Source organism: Triticum dicoccoides, chromosome 5A (assembly GCF_002162155.2).
Source record: "Triticum dicoccoides isolate Atlit2015 ecotype Zavitan chromosome 5A, WEW_v2.0, whole genome shotgun sequence".
NCBI lineage: Eukaryota > Viridiplantae > Streptophyta > Magnoliopsida > Poales > Poaceae > Triticum > Triticum dicoccoides.
Window position 1 is genome coordinate 707,332,554 of NC_041388.1, and position 19,525 is coordinate 707,352,078.

General features: G+C 49.8%; 1 pseudogene; it reads right to left on the bottom strand.

Annotated features, from left to right (window-relative positions):
- Positions 1–357: 357 nt before the first annotated feature.
- LOC119300553 lies at positions 358–10,885 on the bottom strand (annotated as a pseudogene).
- Positions 10,886–19,525: the final 8,640 nt, after the last annotated feature.

The following is a 19,525-nucleotide window of genomic DNA, read 5'->3' on the forward strand; positions in this document are numbered from 1 at the left end:
TTTCTTTTCAAAAAGCATAGATTTTGTGGCTCTCTTTATCTTTTGTTTTTTTAACAAGGTACATACACGTATATACACTTATCTTTATAAATGTACACACATTGTACCTGTATGAACACCTTCGAGATAGTAAACAGATACAACATTTTAAGATTGATAAAGTCGTCATACATGCCCCGTAATCAACGAGAACGTCTTCTCTCACCACTGAAGAAACATCGCCGAAAAGACTAAAATAAACTCAGAAAAATTGCATACACCAGTGTCCTGTTTAGAACTTGAATCCTGATAGACTGGTTAAAAAAACAATAATCTGAGCTATGCTCAATTCACAATGTAGTTTGCCACAAAGTACTCCTACCACGTCCTCTACAAAAGCAAAATACCCCTTTTACGTATAGTACACAAATGTGTTGGTGAATAGCCGGAGATAGAAAAACATCAGTTGAACCAAGCAGTACTAGTAGGCAGTAGTCGCTGTCCACGAGGAAAGCGTACGGCGGGTCGTCCACCGGCACGTCGCTGAACCCGTAGTGAACTCGACCCTGGGTTCCCGCACGAAGGCCTCTTTCCGATCGATGTCGTACAATAGCTCGTCTCCGTCGACGTGCATCTTCTTGCCCACCTGGATATACCCGTCGAGAAGCAGCCGCGGCCTCTAGACCCCTGCGCCTTTGCCTGGGCCGCCGTGGAAGCCGCCGTCGCTAGTGGAGTCGCTGCTGTCACGTACGAGGCGGCGTAGCATGTCAGGGTCTCCGACGACCTTGAGGAGGAAGGCGAGCATCAGCTTTGGCCGGCGCTCGGCGTCCTGCACCCGGCGCCATATCGCCGCCATGTGGTCATCAGTGGCCCTCTGCTCCTGCTTCAGCCGGCATTAGTAGAAAATATGACTTTCGTCACAATTTAATGTACACATTAGTCCCGGTTGCATTACAAATTAGGACTAATGTGAGCATTATTATCAGTTCGAGCGGCTAGGGCGACGGAAAGACATTAGTTTCAATTTAAATGGGATCTTTAGTCCCGGTTTGAGATACGAATCGGGACTAAAAGGTGCGATGTCCTTTAGTCCCGGTTCATGTCTCAAACCGGGACTAACCTTTAGTTCCGGTTTGAGACATGAACCGGGATTAAAGGGTGCGATGCCCTTTAGTTCCGGTTCGTGTCTCAAACCCGGACTAAAGGGGTTCATGTCTCAAACCCTACCCCCTCCCCCCTCCGTGTATCGTCATTTTAGTTTTGAAAAAAAACAAAAGAAAATGATAAAAACTTTAAAAAATAAAATCCTTCAAGATGTAGTTATATTACTACATCTACTAGTTAAGAAAATTAAAAAACTTAAATTTGGACATGTTTTGCAAAAAATATTATGAAAAAGTAAAACGGCTATAACTTTTGCATACGATGTCGGAAAAAATGCAATATATCAAAATGTTCAGCACGAAAATCCGCATCCGATTTTGACTGCCATATGCCGTTTTGTAAATTTTTAGAATCCTCAAATTCTAAAAGGAAAAAAGTTATGCTCAAATTTCATTTTTTTTGATTTTGGTTAAATCTGGTCAAATTGTGGTCAAACTACTTATTCAAAAAGTACTAGTGTTACTAAATAATTATTCAATAATATTAGTGTTACTAAATAATTATTTCAGTTTTCTTGAATTTTGGTCAAAATTGTGGTCAAACTATGATCAAACTAGTAATTCAAGAAATATTAGTGTTACTAAATAATTATTGTTTTTAGAATAATAGTTTCAAACTCAAACAGTGAAACGTGTGACTTCATGCTCAAGCTAAACTCCCGAGGGTTAATAGGATTGAGATCTTAATATTGTCATGAAAACAACAAGTGCAGACTTGGGAACTAGGGGGAATAGAACTCGAAGTTAAGCGTGCTCAGGCTAGAGTAGTGACAGGATGGATGACCAGCCGGGAAGTTAGACGATTTTGAATGATGAGGGGTGATTAGAGAATAGAGATTATAGATTAAATTGAGCAGTGATGAGGGGTGATTAGAGATTAAATTATAAAATAATTCAGAAATTCAAAAATCAGAAGAAAAAAATTCAAAAAAAATTCAACTTTTTTTCAAAAAGTTTTCTTTAGTGCTACCAACCGGGACTAAGGTGGAGTTCTAAACAGCGGCCACGTGAAGGGCCTTTAGCCCCGGTTTGTAACAGAATCGAGACTAAAGGGGGGGGGGGGGCTTTAGTCTCGACCCTTTAGTCCCGGTTTCTGAATTGGGACTAAAGGCCCTCTAGAACTGAGACTAAAGACCCGTTTTCTACTAGTGCGGATCACCTCCATGGCCAGCATGGTGCTGCTAATGTCTTCATCCTCATCGTGTCCGCCCTTGCCGCGCCTACCGCTGCGGTGCCGGACGATGCGGGGCAGGAGGTGCGTCTGGGCGCGGAGGAAGAAGGCGTGCACGAACTCCCACCGATCCGGGTCCACCTTGCGAAAGCCATGGGTGTTGAGCTGGCTGACGAAGCTCAAGAAGTTGGAGTGCTTGAAGTGCGCGCGGAGCAGCATCTCCGAGAAGGCGAAGGGGTCGGCGACGAGGAAGCTGTTACTGGCCGGCCCCCACGTGACCACGGCGTCCGTCGCCGGGTCGTCCACCATCGCGTACGTCTTGTTCACCACGCCGCCGCCGGTGCTCATCTTTCACTCACGACAACAAGCAAAGTAAAAAAGAAAATAATTCTTATGCCACAAATGACTTGTAGTGTGAGAGTGGAAGCTGAGCTGTACATTGAACTGCGGTTCGATACCTTAAGGCACATGCCTTGTGCCTATGACATGTGGGCACAACAGATGGCTGGCCCATATGTCAGAGACCCAAAGGCATATGTCTTTACGGCAGTGAATCTGCGTTCGTTGTATATGAAGCAGGGAGGCGTGATAGGACAGCTGCCAAGTACTTCCTCTGTTTCAAATTACTCGTCGCAGAAATAGATGTACTTAGAACTAAAATACATCTAGATACATCCATTTCTGCGACAAGTAATTCGAAATAAAAAGAGTATGTGTGAACGCATGTCTGCCCGGGAGAGCCCTGCGTGGCCGCCCCTGCCTCATCGGGCCGATATTAAATATACGTGGCCCTGCATGACGATGAATCACCACCCTCTTGTTTTCGCCCTGTCAACGTCTACATACGTTAGTTAATTACTACTACTAATTGTAGAGCGTAGTGTCAAGTCTCGGTAGGCCCAAGTACGTGTCTCTTCAGTGTTGGATGAGCAAAGATAGAAACACGATCTTCGACCTCGATTGTGGCGCTTATCTATGGAGCGTAGGTGACACACTCCTACCAGACCACAAGTGTTAGCAGCTTTCCGTTTCTTTAAGGCCTGTTTGATTTCAATACATCATTTGACTTATAAGTCAGGTGACTTAAAACCAGTGACTTATAAGTTATGTTTGTTTTTTCGATAAATGGTGCTTTTTATTGACTCATAATGTAGCATCGAGGGACACAATCATAACGAGTACACACCCGGCCTCTGCATAACTAAGATGCACACAACCAACTCAACACACACAAAACTATCATGCCGACAAAAAGCAAAGTCATACAAGACCGAAGCTATGTCTAGACAGATGAAAAAAAAAAACCAAAGCACTGAAAGCACCGAGTGACGATATACATGCAGCGACCATCCGCGCCAACAATCTTTTGACAGCATAAAAATGACTAGAAGGGTTCTCCAAAAGAGACGCCTCCAACAAGGGAACGGCGTACAAGCGCCACCGTCGCCCAATCCAACCACCAAAGGTCAGACCGTGGGTTTTCATCCTAAAGATTAAATCCGAGCAACGCCATCAACAAGGTGACGACGCAAGAACGCCGCCATTGCCAGGTATAACCAACTAGGGCCATACCAGAGTTTTCATCCCGGAGCTCAAGACTGGGTACTCAATATACCACCCAATCGAAGTCGAATTATGATGTTTCCTCCACTTGCCTCGATCCCAATAGTTGCATACGCGTACGGTCCCAGGCGAGCAATGACCATATCTGTATAGGTTGGTTGACGAGACTCGACAAGAGCCACTCGCCACCACCCGAAGAAGTCTTTGACGGGGAGGATGGACAGCGACATCTCCAAATCCTGAGTTCGGGACACTTCGAAGGTCCTGCACCATCCTCGAAAGTGGCAGCCAAGCCTGATCTCCACGAGACTACAAAAGCACTCGCTTCCACTAGCTCCGTCGTCCTCACCTATTGATGTAAATCATACAGGTTGAAGCCTCTCAGGTGACTACCGTCCGGCCAATGACCGCCCAGCAGCTTGCTGGCCAGAAACATGGTGCCACCCGACATTACGCCCGAGCCCGAGCGATAGACCACCGTGACCGCGTCTGCCCGCCAAAGAAGCGAGTGATGGCCACGACCACTGCACTTGGCCACCGCCTCAACATCCAATCCATGGCGGGGAAGAGCGGAGCAATTCCCGTGCTCATGCCGAGGAATTGATGGCGCCCCGAGCTGTTGCTTCCATTGGAACCAATGACGTGTCCATGAGTGGTGGCGGCAAGCACCATAGTGCCCTTCTGGCCACCCATAGCAATCCTTCCAATGGATCCAGCCTGACATGGAGCGCCGCCGCCGCCGCTGCATCTTCGGCCTTCACAGCATCAAGTCGCCACGAGCACCTCGCCACACGTCGCTCAAAGTGCCTTGGGAAGGGAACCCCGCCGCCGCCGTCAGCCGCGCGGACGAGCCCGGCGGCGGCGAGGGAAGAGCGCACAGGAACTGTCGAGAAAAACGGATCCAATCACCGCCCGAGCCGCCCTCCCGGACGACGCGGGGGCCTTCCTAACTCAGGACTCTTCCTAACTCCGTTATCTCATCACATCTTTTCATCTTGTTTTTATGTAAAGTTGATGTGACCCATGCAAAAAGAGATGACTTATAAGTTTTAAGTTGGGATGAAACAACTTATAACTTATAAATTAGATCTATTTAGTAAATAAGTCATATTATCACTTTTTGATTTATAAGTTAATGATTTTTTTGGAACCAAACATGGCCTTAGTCTCGAAATATTTTCTTGCCTCTTTTTTGACAAGTGAAGAAACAATCTACTGTGTGGACAGGGGACGAACATCCCATCGAGTACGTACGTACAATATTAAAAATGGTTGATGGAATGCAAAATGGATCGGTTCGACTAATGGTTGATGGAATACAAACTAGAGCTGTTCAACCTGCTGAGCTCAGCGCTAATGAATGGCAGCTCCCCTCCCCTCCCCGGCCGGCTAGTTGAATGGTCCATAATTCCTGATTTAGCTTTGTCGCGTGCGGGATGAATGAGACCGACGTGTGACCACGTACGCCGTCCCTGGGTCGGCTATACGGCAACGTTGACTCAGGGCATCTCTGACAGTCTGTATGCTAGTTTGTTGATAAAATATGACATATCATCAACCAACATTTTAATATACAACAATTTTAATGGATTGTATCTAGTTTGCCTAACAGGATGTGAGATGATAAATAAGATGTTCTCTCATTCTACATTGAAGCTTGTGCAAGGGGTGTTGGTTCATGTACATACAACCTTTCTCTCTTTCCTCATTTACTGTATGACGCATCATCAAAAATCCTACGTGGCAAAGTCTACCAACAATTATCTTACAACCATTGGAGATGCCCTCATCCACCATCATCGGGGTACATGACGACCAACTGCGCCTGGTGGGCCAAAATAATACTACCTTTGTTCAGGTTCACTAGTCTCTCATAATATTTTGAATCAAAGTTTAATCACTTATAATATAGATCCAAGGGAGTAGTTAAAATCATGGTCAAAATATATAACCTAATGTACGGTGGGAATAGTAAATCAGGACAGAGGTAGTACCATGTATGTCATTGATTTTGTGGTTCATATATTGGTACTATGTCATATATGCATGTGTTGTAATCTCTGGCAATCTCTTGAAATAGGTTTCGTTCCGGTATTATAAACGAGGATAGTGGCCCTGACAACCAGACACCATTACGTGATCAGTTCCAAAAAGGATGACAACCTTAGAGTGATCGCATTATGGAGGGCAAATGATGATCTTGGGGAGACCTCTATTGTCAAAAATGAATATGAAGATCTGAAGATGCACAAGAAGTTTGAAGTCTTTGCTCCTCCTCCTCTTCTTCCACCTACTATCAGCCCCCCCCCCCCCTCCTCCACGCGATTGCAAGGACATAATTGTGCAGTCTCTCCCTCACCCTCACTACCCCTTCCCCACTATATGTCTTCCCACCCAACCTTTTCATCCAACACATGGTGGCATCCAAGATGCTTGAGTGCATGTGCAAAATTTATGATGTTTATGTCGTCATAAAAAATAATTGACTGTAAAAGGAACTTTGAAAAAGTATACTATTGGGACTCGGTTTTATCTTTTTGCCTAAAGCTTCTCGAATATCCAAACATCATGAAAAGTTGCACGTTGCTTGCGGACTCGATCATTTTCAATGCCAATTTTTTTTCAGTTAGTCTTTACTACTCCCTCCGTTCCTAAATCTAAGGGCTCATTCGGTTTGAAGGAAATTAAAACGAAGCAATTAGAAGTAGTATAGGAATCTTCTAGGATGTCACTTGCCAGCCTTGGGATTTCCATTGCCTCGTTCCTACGCAAAACATGAGGTTTAAGTGAATGTATAGTTTTCTCCAAAACATAGAGAATAAGTAGTATTTCTAAGAAATTCCTATACTAGTTTCCTACAAACCGAATGCATCTACATAATTTTTTTCTCTTGAATCCCATACCCATATTGTTCCTATGAAAATGCACCAAACCGAATAAGGCGCATCTACATAATTTTTTCCTCTTGAATCCCATTCCATATTTTTCCTATGAAAATCCTCCAAAATGAATAAGGCCTAAGTCTTTTTAGAGATTTTAATATGAACTACATACGTAGCAAACGGGTGAATCTACACTTTAAATTATGTCTATATACATCCGTATGTAGCCCATAGTAAAATCTCTAAAAGAACTTATTTAAAAACAAAGGAGTATCATATATGAATTTACTGTTCATCAATTGTAGACGAGCCCGGGCTCAGATGTAAATTACCGCATATTTTGTAGCTTCGCTTGTTCACATAGTAGTTTACCACAAAGTACTCCTACTACGTCGTCTATAGAACAAGCCTCCTTCTACGTACGGTACACAAATCACCCTCCGATCGAACCAACTCAGTAGCCCGTGTCCACAGGGAAAGCTTACGGCGGGTCATCCACCGGCATCTCGCTATATCCGTCGCCTCCCGTGTAGAACCCAGTGAACTTGACCCTGGGTTGCAGTGGCCCGCCAAGTCCATCATTCAGCAAGTATGATTTTCCGTAAATATTCTCGAAAGATCCGGTCTAGTTCTATATGAATACTAATAGGGGATAGGATCAAAATTGAAGCAACTTGTTATATTTCAAGCAATGGACGTATAATTATGGCTTTCCCATAATGATTCAAAGACACGAAGGATAGTGAAGATTCGACGGATACTAAAGATTCAGATGATTTCTATCAGGTGCATAAAAATAAAATCAAGATGTGATTGAGGGCCCTGGAGATGTTAAGGCCTCCTTTGATTCATAGGATAGGAATAACATAGGAATATGCAGTTATAAAAAATGAGATGACATGTATCTCAAATCTTATGAGTAGGGATAGGAAAAGAGATGTCTTTTGATTCATATCATAGGAATTTTTCATTGAGTCTAGACTAATGTTTATGCTCCTTTGAAATGTGGAGGATAGAAACTAGTCATATATAGGAATACGAATCCATTCTTATGAACCAAAGGGCTCTAAAGAAAAATAATCCTATCCTACAAAATTCATATGAAATGCCTCCAAACCAAGGGAAGCCCAAGTTTAGACTTTAAAGTGTTTTGATGTAACATTAGAGTTTGGTCAGTATTTTTTTTTCGGGCACAATATTTTTTGTTGGTTTCTCTTAGTTTAGTTTCTTTGATCTGTATAATATTCTTATATGGTTGGTTATAGTCTTTGATTTGGTATAACGGTTTGGTTCCTTAATTTCTTTTGTACAACCTTCCTTTATTAAAGAAAGATACATTATGAAAGTGGTTCTGATCTTCCATGACGCCCTCAATTTCATTTACGCTTAAAGGAAAGTTTTATGTTTTTCAAAGGCAAATGAGAAGATCAAGTGCTCTTGTTTATTCATAAGATGTTGTTTCTAGAAGGATTTTGTGATAAATCAAATGACTAGATTATGAAAAATGTAAGAGATCACCAAGCAACCCAATTCCTAAATCCAAAAATCGTCATTCATGGCAAACGAAGTTTGTTATCGTACCCAAGCACCCTGATTCATGACCAGTGGTGTTTGCACTGTATGATAGGACCGAAAAACTAGCATTTATATATATACTTTTTGAAAAAAGCTTAGGTTTTATAGCTCCCTTGTTTTTCAACATTACAATCACAGGCGCTCATACAGACACATATACTCATTCTTATGAACACATACTTGACACCTATCTATATGAGCACCTTCAAGATACTGAACCGGCACAATATCTTCATCTCACATGGTGCTACTAGTGTCTTCAGCCTCCCGTCGGCGTCTTGCATGCCACGCTTGCCGCCACTCCGGCGCCGAACGATGCATGGCAGGAGGTGCGTCTGGCCGCGGAGGAAGGACGCGTGCGTGAACTCCCACCGGTCCGGGTCGACCTTGTGGAAGCTGTAGGTGCTGTGCTACCGGACGAAGCTGGAGAAGTTGGAGTGCTTGAACTGCGTGGCCAGCAGCGCGCGCGAGAAGGCGAAGGGGTTGGCGACGACGAAGCTGTTGCTGGCCGACCCCCACGCGACCACGGCGTCGGTGGCCGCGTCGTCCACCATCGCGCACGTCTTGGCCATGAACGGCGCCACCATACTGCCGCCGCCGCCGCTCCCCGAGAACTCAATGCCGCCGCCGATGCTCATCTAGATGTGAAATAGTCTAAACCATTTCATTTATGCTAAGAAGGAAAGTTCTATGTATTCCAAAGGCATACGAGAAGATCAAGTTGGTTTTTTTTAACATATTAAATGTTGTTTCTAAAGGGATTTCATGATAAATGAAATTATTGGATTATGAAAACATAAGAGGTAACACGCAACCCAATTCCTAGATCCAAAATAAATGACTCATGGCAAATGAAGTTTGTTTTTGAATCGAAGCACCCTGATCCATGAGCAGCATGCTTCCCTTGTTTTCTAACACAAGGCACAGAGACCCTCATATACACTCACAAACACTCATTCTATAAATGTACATAAACACACCAGATCTTTACGAGAAACTTCAAGATACTAAGCTAACACAACATCTTTGATATTGACGAAGTAGTCATAGATGTGTCGTAGTCGACGAAAACGTCTTTTCTCACTGAACATACATACCAAAATAAACTTAACACAGTGCGTACGCAAGTGTCAGTTTAAGGCTAAAACCTTGATTGGCTCCTTCACAAATAACCAATCCATCTGAGCTTAGCTCTCCTTGTTCACAAAGTACTCCTACCACATCGTCTAAAAAAACTCCCTTTGTAATATGTATTACGTACAGTACACAAATGTGTAGGCGGAGAGCCGGAGATAGAAACACCAGCTGAACCAAGAGGCAGTACTCAGTAGCCGCCTCTCCTGGCATGTAACCGGACGGAGGGCTCACAATTCTAGCGAGCCATCCAAAGAATCAAGGAGAAATCCGATCTCCTTCTTCTTAGGAAACAGGAAAGGGATTCAATTTTGGCTGGATCTCTGGGCTGGGTACTGAGCCATTACGCGTCTGCTTCCGTGACTTATTCTGGATTTGTCTAGACTTGTTTGTGCTAGTTTCTTTAGAGCAACTTCAACCGGGCGACCCATTTCGTTCGTTACGTCCGTTTGGTTTATCGCGGACCAAAACACTAGACCAACGCGCCGACCCATTCTTAAAAACCGTCAGCTTCACGTCCGCGCAAACCCATTTCCAGCCCAAAATTGTGCGTGAAATGTGTCGGCGCGGACGTGAAACGGACACGCCGCGCGTCCCCTCGGTGTCCGATGCGGCCCCGGATGTCTGCTGCCAAACCACCCCCGTGGTCACAATTAACGCGACCACCAACCGAGGGCCCGTCTGACTTTGTGTGGAAGGGCCGCGTGCCCGTCTTTTTTAATGGACGCGTGCGGCTGGGCCGGCCTCATTCACTCCCCATGTCTACATTTGGCAACCTTTGCTCCCTCGTCGACGACCAGGAAACCCTAGCTAGCCAGCCAGCATCCAGCTAGCCATGGGAATCTTCAGCGGGAAGGGAGGGAAGAAGGGGAGGTTCAGCACTGGAGCGAGCTCTTTCCGCGGGCACCCTGCTACATCGACGCCGCCGGCTAGATGCGGCATGCCACCGCGGGAGCGGGAGCGGCTGTACATCCCAACCATCCGCATGTTGATCAAGAATAGGGCTAGCGCAGTGGCAGTGGTAGTACCGCTAGCCCGTGTCGTATCCAGATGTGAACTTGCCGCACAACTAGCATCTGGACCTGCAGCGCATCCCCATCCCATCGGCCGCGCGGTCTGCGCGGGCGCACGCTGAGGAGGTTCGCCGGCGGTGCGAACTTCTTACGTCGGAGCAGCGCGCCATGCGTGCCTACGCGCCAGACTCCCTCAACTAGGAGCGCTGGTTTGCGCTAGAGCACGAGAAGGAGGGTCGCCTCGGCGTCCACATTGACCACGACCTCCCACCGCCGCTCCTGCGGGTGAAGCCAGAGGAGGAGGAGGAGGAGGAGGAGGAGGAGGCGGAGGCAGAGTACCAAATCGCCCTTGAGGAGGCCCTGCAGCACGTGCTGGAGGCAAGCCGGCTCGAGGAGGACGCCCATTGGGATGGGCTGGAGCAAGCCCCAGTGTTGTCCGCGACGAGGGACTCCATCCAGGCGCCCCTGTTTGTGTCGCCACCTCGGCCGGTGCCACCCCTCGTCGAGCCCAAGGCCAAACCGGAGCGTGAGCCAACACCAACGCGGATGCGGTCACCGCCCCCCCTACCTTGGCCGGAGGAGTCCTATTCGTGGACCGGCCAGCTTCACGAGTGGGTGAGCGCGCCTTCCTGCTACTTCTCCTCCACGCCAGAAGAAGTGGAGGCCCACTTTGAGCGCTGGAAGGCGCATTGGCTCGCCGAGGAGGAGGCCGACGATGATGTCTACTACACAACCTTCTTCTTGTAGACGTTGTTGGGCCTCCAAGTGTAGAGATTTCTAAGACAGTAGGAAATTTCCCTCAAGTGGATGACCTAAGGTTTATCAATCTGTGGGAGGCGTAGGATGAAGATGGTCTCTCTCAAGCAACCCTGCAACCAAATAACAAAGAGTCTTTTGTGTCCCCAACACACCCAATACAATGGTAAATTGTATAAGTGCACTAGTTCGGCGAAGAGATGGTAATATAAGTGCAATATGGATAGTAGATAATGGTTTTTGTAATCTGAAAAATAAAAAAACAGCAGGGTAGCAAGTGGTAAAAGTGAGAACAAAGGGTATTGCAATGCTTTGAAACAAGGCCTAGGGTTCATATTTTCACTAGTGCAAGTCCTCTCAACAATAATAACATAATTGGATTATATAACTATCCCTCAACATGCAACAAAGAGTCACTCCAAAGTCACTAATAGCGGAGAACAAACAAAGAGATTATTGTACGGTATGAAACCACCTCAAAGTTATCCTTTCTGATCGATCTATTCAAGAGTCCATAGTAAAGTAACATGAAACTATTCTTTCCGTTCAATCTATCATAGAGTTCGCACTAGAATAACACCTTAAGACACAAATCAACCAAAACCCTAATGTCACCTAGATACTCCAATGTCACCTCATGTATCCGTGGGTATGATTATATGATATGCATCACACAATTTCAGATTCATCTATTCAACCAACACAAAGAACTTCAAAGAGTGCCCCAAAGTTTCTACCACAGAGTCAAGACGAAAACGTGTGCCAACCCCTATGCATAAGTTCACGAGGTCATGGAACTCGCAAGTTGATCACCAAAACATACATCAAGTGGATCACGTGATATCCCATTGTCACCACAGATAAGCTGACGGAGTAATTGACCACGAGTACCCCGAAGACGGCAAGACAATATTTCAAGACATTGGGGCTAGAAAAGCCCCTCAATCCGATCGCCCGGCTGCTCCTACCGGCTCCCCGTCCGACTGCTCTGCCCGGCCGGCTGCCGGCTGCCGACTGCACCGACCAGCGGGCTGCCGACTGCAGCCCGACCCGACACCAACAAGACACCGATGAGACGGCCATACCTCGGACGAGACAGCTGTACCACGACGCCATCATGTACAGTGTCACTTGTCCCTGGGCACTATTCATGAAGTGACCCAGGAGACAAGCATGACACCCACACCATACCCCCATGCAAGGTTGGAAAAAACGGTAGGCGTAAGCGAGGCGATTGGCCTTCGCCTAGTGCCTAGGCGGTGCCTAAGCGTCCTAGGCGCGACCTAGGCGGTAATATTTTTTTACTCATAGTGTATTCGCGATTATTATATGGGTGTTGATATTAGTTTAGGCCATATAAATAAGTTAATTACCATCTACTGCAATTGGAATATAACCCGTTTGTCATATCAGTGTAGTATGTGGCATGATTTCTTGCTTGGGTAGGAAATTCCTTGCTTGCCCTGCCTAGACATCCATTTATACCCTAGGCGAGGCGTTTGGCCATTGCCTAGCGCCTAGGCGTGCCTAAGCGCCTCCTTGGCACTGCCTTTTCCAACAGAGCCCCCATGCCCACTTGTTCATGCCACTACATAGCTTAGTAAGTAAGCTAGCCATGCCTATATAAAGGCACACATCCATTCATCCAGGGGACTAAGGCACACACATGCTCACGCACACACATACACGGCCAAGAGCCATTCAGCCACTAGAGCATGCATGCATGTTCATCCGGCCACACTCATAAACAAAGTCAGACGCCTATGGCACTGACGAAAGATACAGCTCCAGGAGCACTCTGTACTAGGTATATCAGATACACTCATACATGCAGCAGTAGAAGTATTATCTCTCCGGAGAGCTCCGAAGCTGGGTAAACCATCGCGTGCTACTCGCATACCCGCTCCCGGTCCTATCAGCAGCAGTCTTACCTTCACACTAAGCCCTTGTGGCATCTGTCGACTCGCAAGGCCTCCGTGAGAATACCACGACAGTTGGCGCCCATCGTGGGGCGGTACTACTACTATGCTACCACGCTGCTGATGGTTTCGCTGTCCGGGTGGGACCATCTTCGTCTTCATCATCGCGGCATCGCGCCGCCTCTCCGATAGCGGTCGGGGGCTCGACATTTATATGCCCTCGGAATGGCCATGAGGGGCGGCGTGACCTCGCCATCGGCCTCTTCGTCTTCACCACCACGGCGTCACACCGTCTCTCCGATAACGGTCGGGGGCTCGACATCGACATGCCCCCGGAATGGCCGTGAGGGACGACGCGTCCTCGCCGTCGGCCTTGCCTTCTTCACCACTACCGCAACGCCGGCCGTCCGTCCGCACGCGCGGGGCCTTGCTTCGGTCAGCCATGTTCGCCCATGCGCCGCTCGCGTCCGCTTCCCTCCGCGTTACGTCCAGCTCCGGCCGAAACGTGCATTCCCTTCTCCACATACCATCTTTGCGAGCTAGCTAGATGCAAGTCATACAATGGTCAAACCATTGGCCATACACGCTAGCCAGATGCGCTCCAGATAATGGCCATACATGCCTTGTACACGCCTCGTACAATAGCCGGATATTCCTCGGATAATGGCCATGCACATATCACCTCTGCTCTTCTCCTGTGCATGCGCGCAGCCGTGCTGGCTCGCCTCCGCTCCTTCGCCGCCGGCCTCATCCTCCTCTGCGCCCGCGCGTGAGCGGGACCTGAGCCCCGCTGCTTAGCCGCCGACTTCTTCAAGCTCCCTGCCGGGCTGATTCTCCATGGACGAGCTGTCGACTGCTCCGCCCCGCCTCCGCCCATGACCAGTTGACCTCCCACCTGGTCCACTCCGTTTGGCCGCCTGCTCCACGCCCGCGGCCCGTGGCTCCTCCCGCGCAGTCCCGGCCTCGGCCTCGTACAGGCTACCTTGCGCCGTGCCGGCTTCGCCCTGCGCCCGCCTGTGCCGGCGGCACCCTGCTCTACCTCCGCCCGCCACTTGTGTCTGCCTTGCGCGCGCCCGCGCCCGCTCTAGCTGGCTTCGAGCACCCGCCGGGTCGCTTCTGCCCATGGCCGGCGCCGGCTCCGCTCCACCCGGCCTGTTCGCACGCCACCAGGGATGGATCCCCTCGCATCCGCTCCCCGAGCGCGTTGTCCCGACTCGCCGCGGCTCTTCACCAACCGCGTCGCATCACTCATGCTTCCCTCTTCGTCGTGCCGGGTCCGCCTCGTGCCGCTGCCTCCAACCGGCTGCGGCTTCGGGATGGCATCCTGCAAGTCGGCTCCGCCCCGCGTGCCTCGCGCCTCCGCGTCCAGTCGGCCTCCGCTCCGGTCGGCTTCCCTGCGTTCGCTTCCCGGACATCCCCGCGCCGGCTTTCGTGCGCCCTGGCCGGCTCCCGCCACCCGGCTGCGGCTCGTCCCGCCGCCCGGTGTCCGGACTCCCCAGTCATCTCGCCGGGTCTGCCCCACGCCGCTCCACGCCGGCTCCCGCGCGCCTGCCGGCTTGCCGCCCAGCACTGGCCGGCTCCGCCTTTGACCCGGCCCGCCGTCTCCGCTGTCGCACCGCGTCCCGGCCACCGGCTTCTGCCGCGACCCGGCCCCTGGCTGGGTGTGCCAGCCGGCCTCCACGACGTCCCGCTCCTGCCAGTTGCTCAGGCAGCGAAAAGAAGATAAAAGAGAAAAGAAAGAAAGCGAGCAGAAAGAAAAGTCAGACGCCGGCTGCTGAAAAAAAAGATTGTTGTCTGTGGAGAAAAGTCAGGACGGATGCCCTACCGACTGCTCGTGCAGGAGAAGCGTCCGGCTGCTGACAGCCGGCAAAAGAAGAAAGAGGGCGCTGCCAGACGCCTCGCCGCCTGGCCGGCTATGCCAGGCCAGCTCGACCATGTTTCGCTCACCGCCTGGCCTGTCAAGCCTGACCAGCCGGACCCTCCTCGAGCGCCCAAAGATCTCGGGAGCTACACCCAGCGGGTGCACTGACGCGCCCCCGCGAAGAAGAAGACACAGTAGTTGCCGGGAGATCCGGCCCGACTGCTCAGCAGTCGGCCCAGATCTCGGGGGCTACACCTAGCGGGTGCGCTGACGCGCCCCCGCGAAGAAGAAGACACAGTAGTTGCCGGGAGATCGGCCCGACTGCTTGGCAGTCGTCCCAGATCTCGGGGGCTACACCCAGTGGGTGCGCTGACGCACCCCCGCGAAGAAGAAGACGAAATAGTCGCCGGGAGATCCGGCCCGACTGCTCGACAGTCGGCCCTAATCTCGGGGGCTACACGATGCGCTGACGTGCCCCTGCGAGGAAGAAGACAAAGTAGTTGCTGAGAGATCCGGCCCGCCTGCTCAGCAGTCGGTCCGAATCTCGGGGGCTACACCCAGCGGGTGCGCTAACACGCCCCCGCGGAGATTGCAGACAAGAGAAGAGTTTTGTCCGGCTCCGAGCAGCCGGCAGAAGAGAAAAAGAAGAAAATAGGCGCTGCAAGATGCCTCGCCGCCTGGCCAGTTGAGCCTGACCGGCCAGGACCCCTTCGAGCACCCGCGGGCTCGAAGACTACACCCAGCGGGTGCGCCGGCTCGCTCATCAAGCGTTGAGCCGCGCCCGCTGTCTTCTGCAAACTCCGCCTCGGCTACACGAAAATCAATGTGAGCTCCTCACCCGCATATTTTTGCACCGCAAGCATGGATAACCCTGAGCGATGCTCGGGGAACTATCTCCGCATTTCATTACAGTTGCATCACTGTTCGCCCCGGTGCCAGCCAGAGTTGGCCCGGGGGCTGGCCGCTTGGCCTGAGACGCTTGTTCCCGCAGACGGCTCAGTAGCGTGCATAGTACCAAAGGCTCACTCTTAGTCACAGACCGCAGAGCGGCTGTCCGGCTAGCAAGGGTGAAAGCTGGAGGCCACCCATGCGAAAAACGTCCGGGAAGAAAAACACTTCGGGCGACCCGACCGCTTCCTTTATGAGTATCTGCTCGGTTAAATCTGCTCCCAGATTCTGAGTACTGTACACTCCACTTCACGGCCCACTCTCAGCCACAGACCGCAGAGCGGCTGTCCGGCGAGCGAGAGCACAAGCCAAAAAGCGGAGGGAACATGAAAAAGATTGAAGGGGCCTCGGACGAAACCGAGTCGGCACCCTCCGCATAAAACTTGCAATGCTAAAAAGCAAACATTTGATATATCTGCATGGACTAACTTTGTTTTTTTCATGATCATTTCCATGAACACTCGCCAAAAAACCTCCGCCCAACTTTGCCAAGTTGCCCGGAGGCTTGGGGACTACTGACGGAGTAATTGACCACGGGTACCCCGAAGACGGCAAGACAATATTTCAAGACATCGGGGCTAGCAAAGCCCCTCAGTCCGACTGCCCAGCTGCTCCTGCCGACTCCCCGTCCGACTGCTCTGCCCGGCCGGCTGCCGGCTGCCGACTACGCCGACTAGCCGGCTGCCGACTACGCCAATCAGCCGGTTGCCGACTGCAGCCCGACCCGACACCGACCCGACACCAACAAGACACCGACAAGACGGCCATACCTCGGATGAGACAGCTGTACCACGACGCCATCATGTACAGTGTCAGTTGTCCCTAGGAACTATTCATGAAGTGACCCAGGAGACAAGCATGACACCCACACCATACCCTCATGCCCACTTGTCCATGCCACTACATAGCTTAGGAAGTAAGCTAGCCATGCCTATATAAAGGCACACATCCATCCATCCAGTGGGGGACTCAGGCACACACATGCTCACGCACACACACGGCCAAGAGCCATTCGGACACTAGAGCATGCATGTTCATCTGGCCACACGCATAAACAAAGTCAGACGCCTATGGCACTGACAAAAGATACAGCTCCAGAAGAACTCTGTACTAGGTATATCAGATACACTCGGACATGCATCAGTAGGAGTATTATCTCTCCGGAGAGCTCCGAAACTGGGTAAACCATCGCGTGCTACTCGCATACCCGCTCCCGGTCCTATCAGCAGCAGTCTTACCCTCATACTAAGCCCTTGTGGCATCGTTCGACTCGCAAGCCCCCCGTGAGAATACCACGACATAAGCACATGCAAGACATACATCAAGTGTTCTCAAATCCTTAAAGACTCTAATCCAATAAGATAACTTCAAATTGAAAACTCAATTCATCACAAGAGAGTAGAGGGGAAGAAACATCATAAGATCCAACTATAATAGCAAAGCTCGCGATACATCAAGATCGTGCCACCTCAAGAACACGAGAGAGAGATAGATCAAACACATAGCTACTGGTACATACCCTCAGCCCGAGGGTGAACTACTCCCTCTTCGTCATGGAGAGCACCGGGATGATGAAGATGGCCACCGGAGAGGGATTCCCCCCTCCGGCAGGGTGCCGAAAGGGTCTAGATTGGTTTTCGGTGTCTACGGAGGCTTCTGGCGGCAGAACTCTCGATCTATTATGCTCCTTGATGTTTTTAGGGTATATGGACATATATAGGCGAAAGAAGTCGGTCAGGGAAGCCACGAGGGGCCCACGAGGGTGGGGGCGCGCCCAGGAGGGTAGGGCGCGCCTCCCTGCCTCGTGGCTTCCTCGATGCTTCACTGACGTCTACTCCAAATCTTCTGGATTGCTTCCGTTCCAAAAATAACTCTCCTGAAGGTTTCATTCCATTTGGACTCCGTTTGATATCCCTTTTCTTCGAAATACTAAAATAGGCAAGAAAACAACAATTTGGGCTGGGCCTCCGGTTAATAGGTTAGTCCCAAAAATAATATAAAAGTGTATGATAAAGCCGATAAACATCCAAAACGGGTAATATAATAGCATGGAATAATAGAAAATTATAGATACGTTGGAGACGTATCAGACGACGAGCGGCAGATGCAATATGCGTAGCAGCTGCACCGCGGCGAGGAGGTGCTGCGGCTTGAGGAGGAGAAGGAGCGTGCCCGCCTCGCCGTTATACCGCCGCCACAGCAGAAGCCGGAGGAGGCTGTCCTGGCAGCCTATCAAGCCGCGTTCGGTTGGGTTGGGCCTCCCCTGTCTTCATTGACCTCACTGGCGGGGACAAACGACAACGGCAAGGGCAAGGGCAAGGTGGTCTATGAGGGCAGCGGGCGTTTATTAGAGTATTTAATTTTTTAGTTATGTTTAAGTGGACTTTGGCCGGCGTTTGACCGGTCATTTATGTATAATTATGCTTAATTATTCGGTATCAGCCACGTAGGTAGAAATGGGCCAGCCTCTCGTTGGGCACACCTACCGACCCAAATGGAAAAGCAGACGCGCATGTCCACCTGACCGATCGCAACGGACAAAAAGCGGATAAAGCGTGCGTCCGTTTGGATCGGCGTGTTGGGGTTGCTCTTAGGATAGAAAATGTTCTCCTGCCTCATTCAAGGTCTATGAGGTGCATAAAAATAATATCAGGATGTAAGTGGCGGCGAGTTCCTACCCCAAGAAACTTCCATTCCCCTACCGTAGGGTTCCTCCCCAGCGTAGGGTTCTCCTGTCCACCAATCAATTCCACGTCTCCATCGCCGCGATGAGCATCGCGGCGGATGCGCAGTCCGGGACCAGCGGCGGCGGCAAAGAGGACATGAGATCAAATCTGGACGATTTCATGGAGCAACTGAATCTAGAGGATGAACTGTTCAATGATCTAGTAATCGACGAAGATGATCCGGAGATCAATGAAAGTGTGCGATGGCTAGCCCTAGCTAGGGTTCATACGGAGAAATCCTTTAGCCACACGGCCTTCTACAAGGACATGCGGGCGGCCTGGAACCCGGCGCAACAAGTGAGGTTTCGACCAGCCGGCCCCAAACTGTTTGTCGTTCAGGCATCCTGCCTCGGCGACTATGAACGCATGATCGATCAGGGACCATGGCTGTTCAGGAACTCTGCGGTTCTGATGTGTCCCTATGATGGATTCACTAAGGCAGAGGAGGTCCCAATGTTTTTTATGCCGATATGGCTTCAGATTCATAAACTTCCTGAGGGTTTCTGCAAAGTTAGCATTGTTGAGCATCTGTTGAGGAATTCGGGGGATATCTTGGATATGAGGTTGAACGGCAATGTCCGTGGTGACTACGTTAGAATCAGGGTGCGCCATGACGTGCGCCTGCCCTTGACCAAGTTTGTGAGTAATTTCAGAGGCAAGGAACGACAAGTTTTTCTAGTGAGATATGAGAAACTAGCTCGCTTTTGTAGCGTTTGTGGCATTATTGGCCATGAATACAAAGAGTGTGGGTCGGGGATCCATGATGAGAAAATCAAGAAATTTGGGGCATGGTTGTATGCAGATGGCCCGAACAAGCAAAAGAACGAGGGATCAT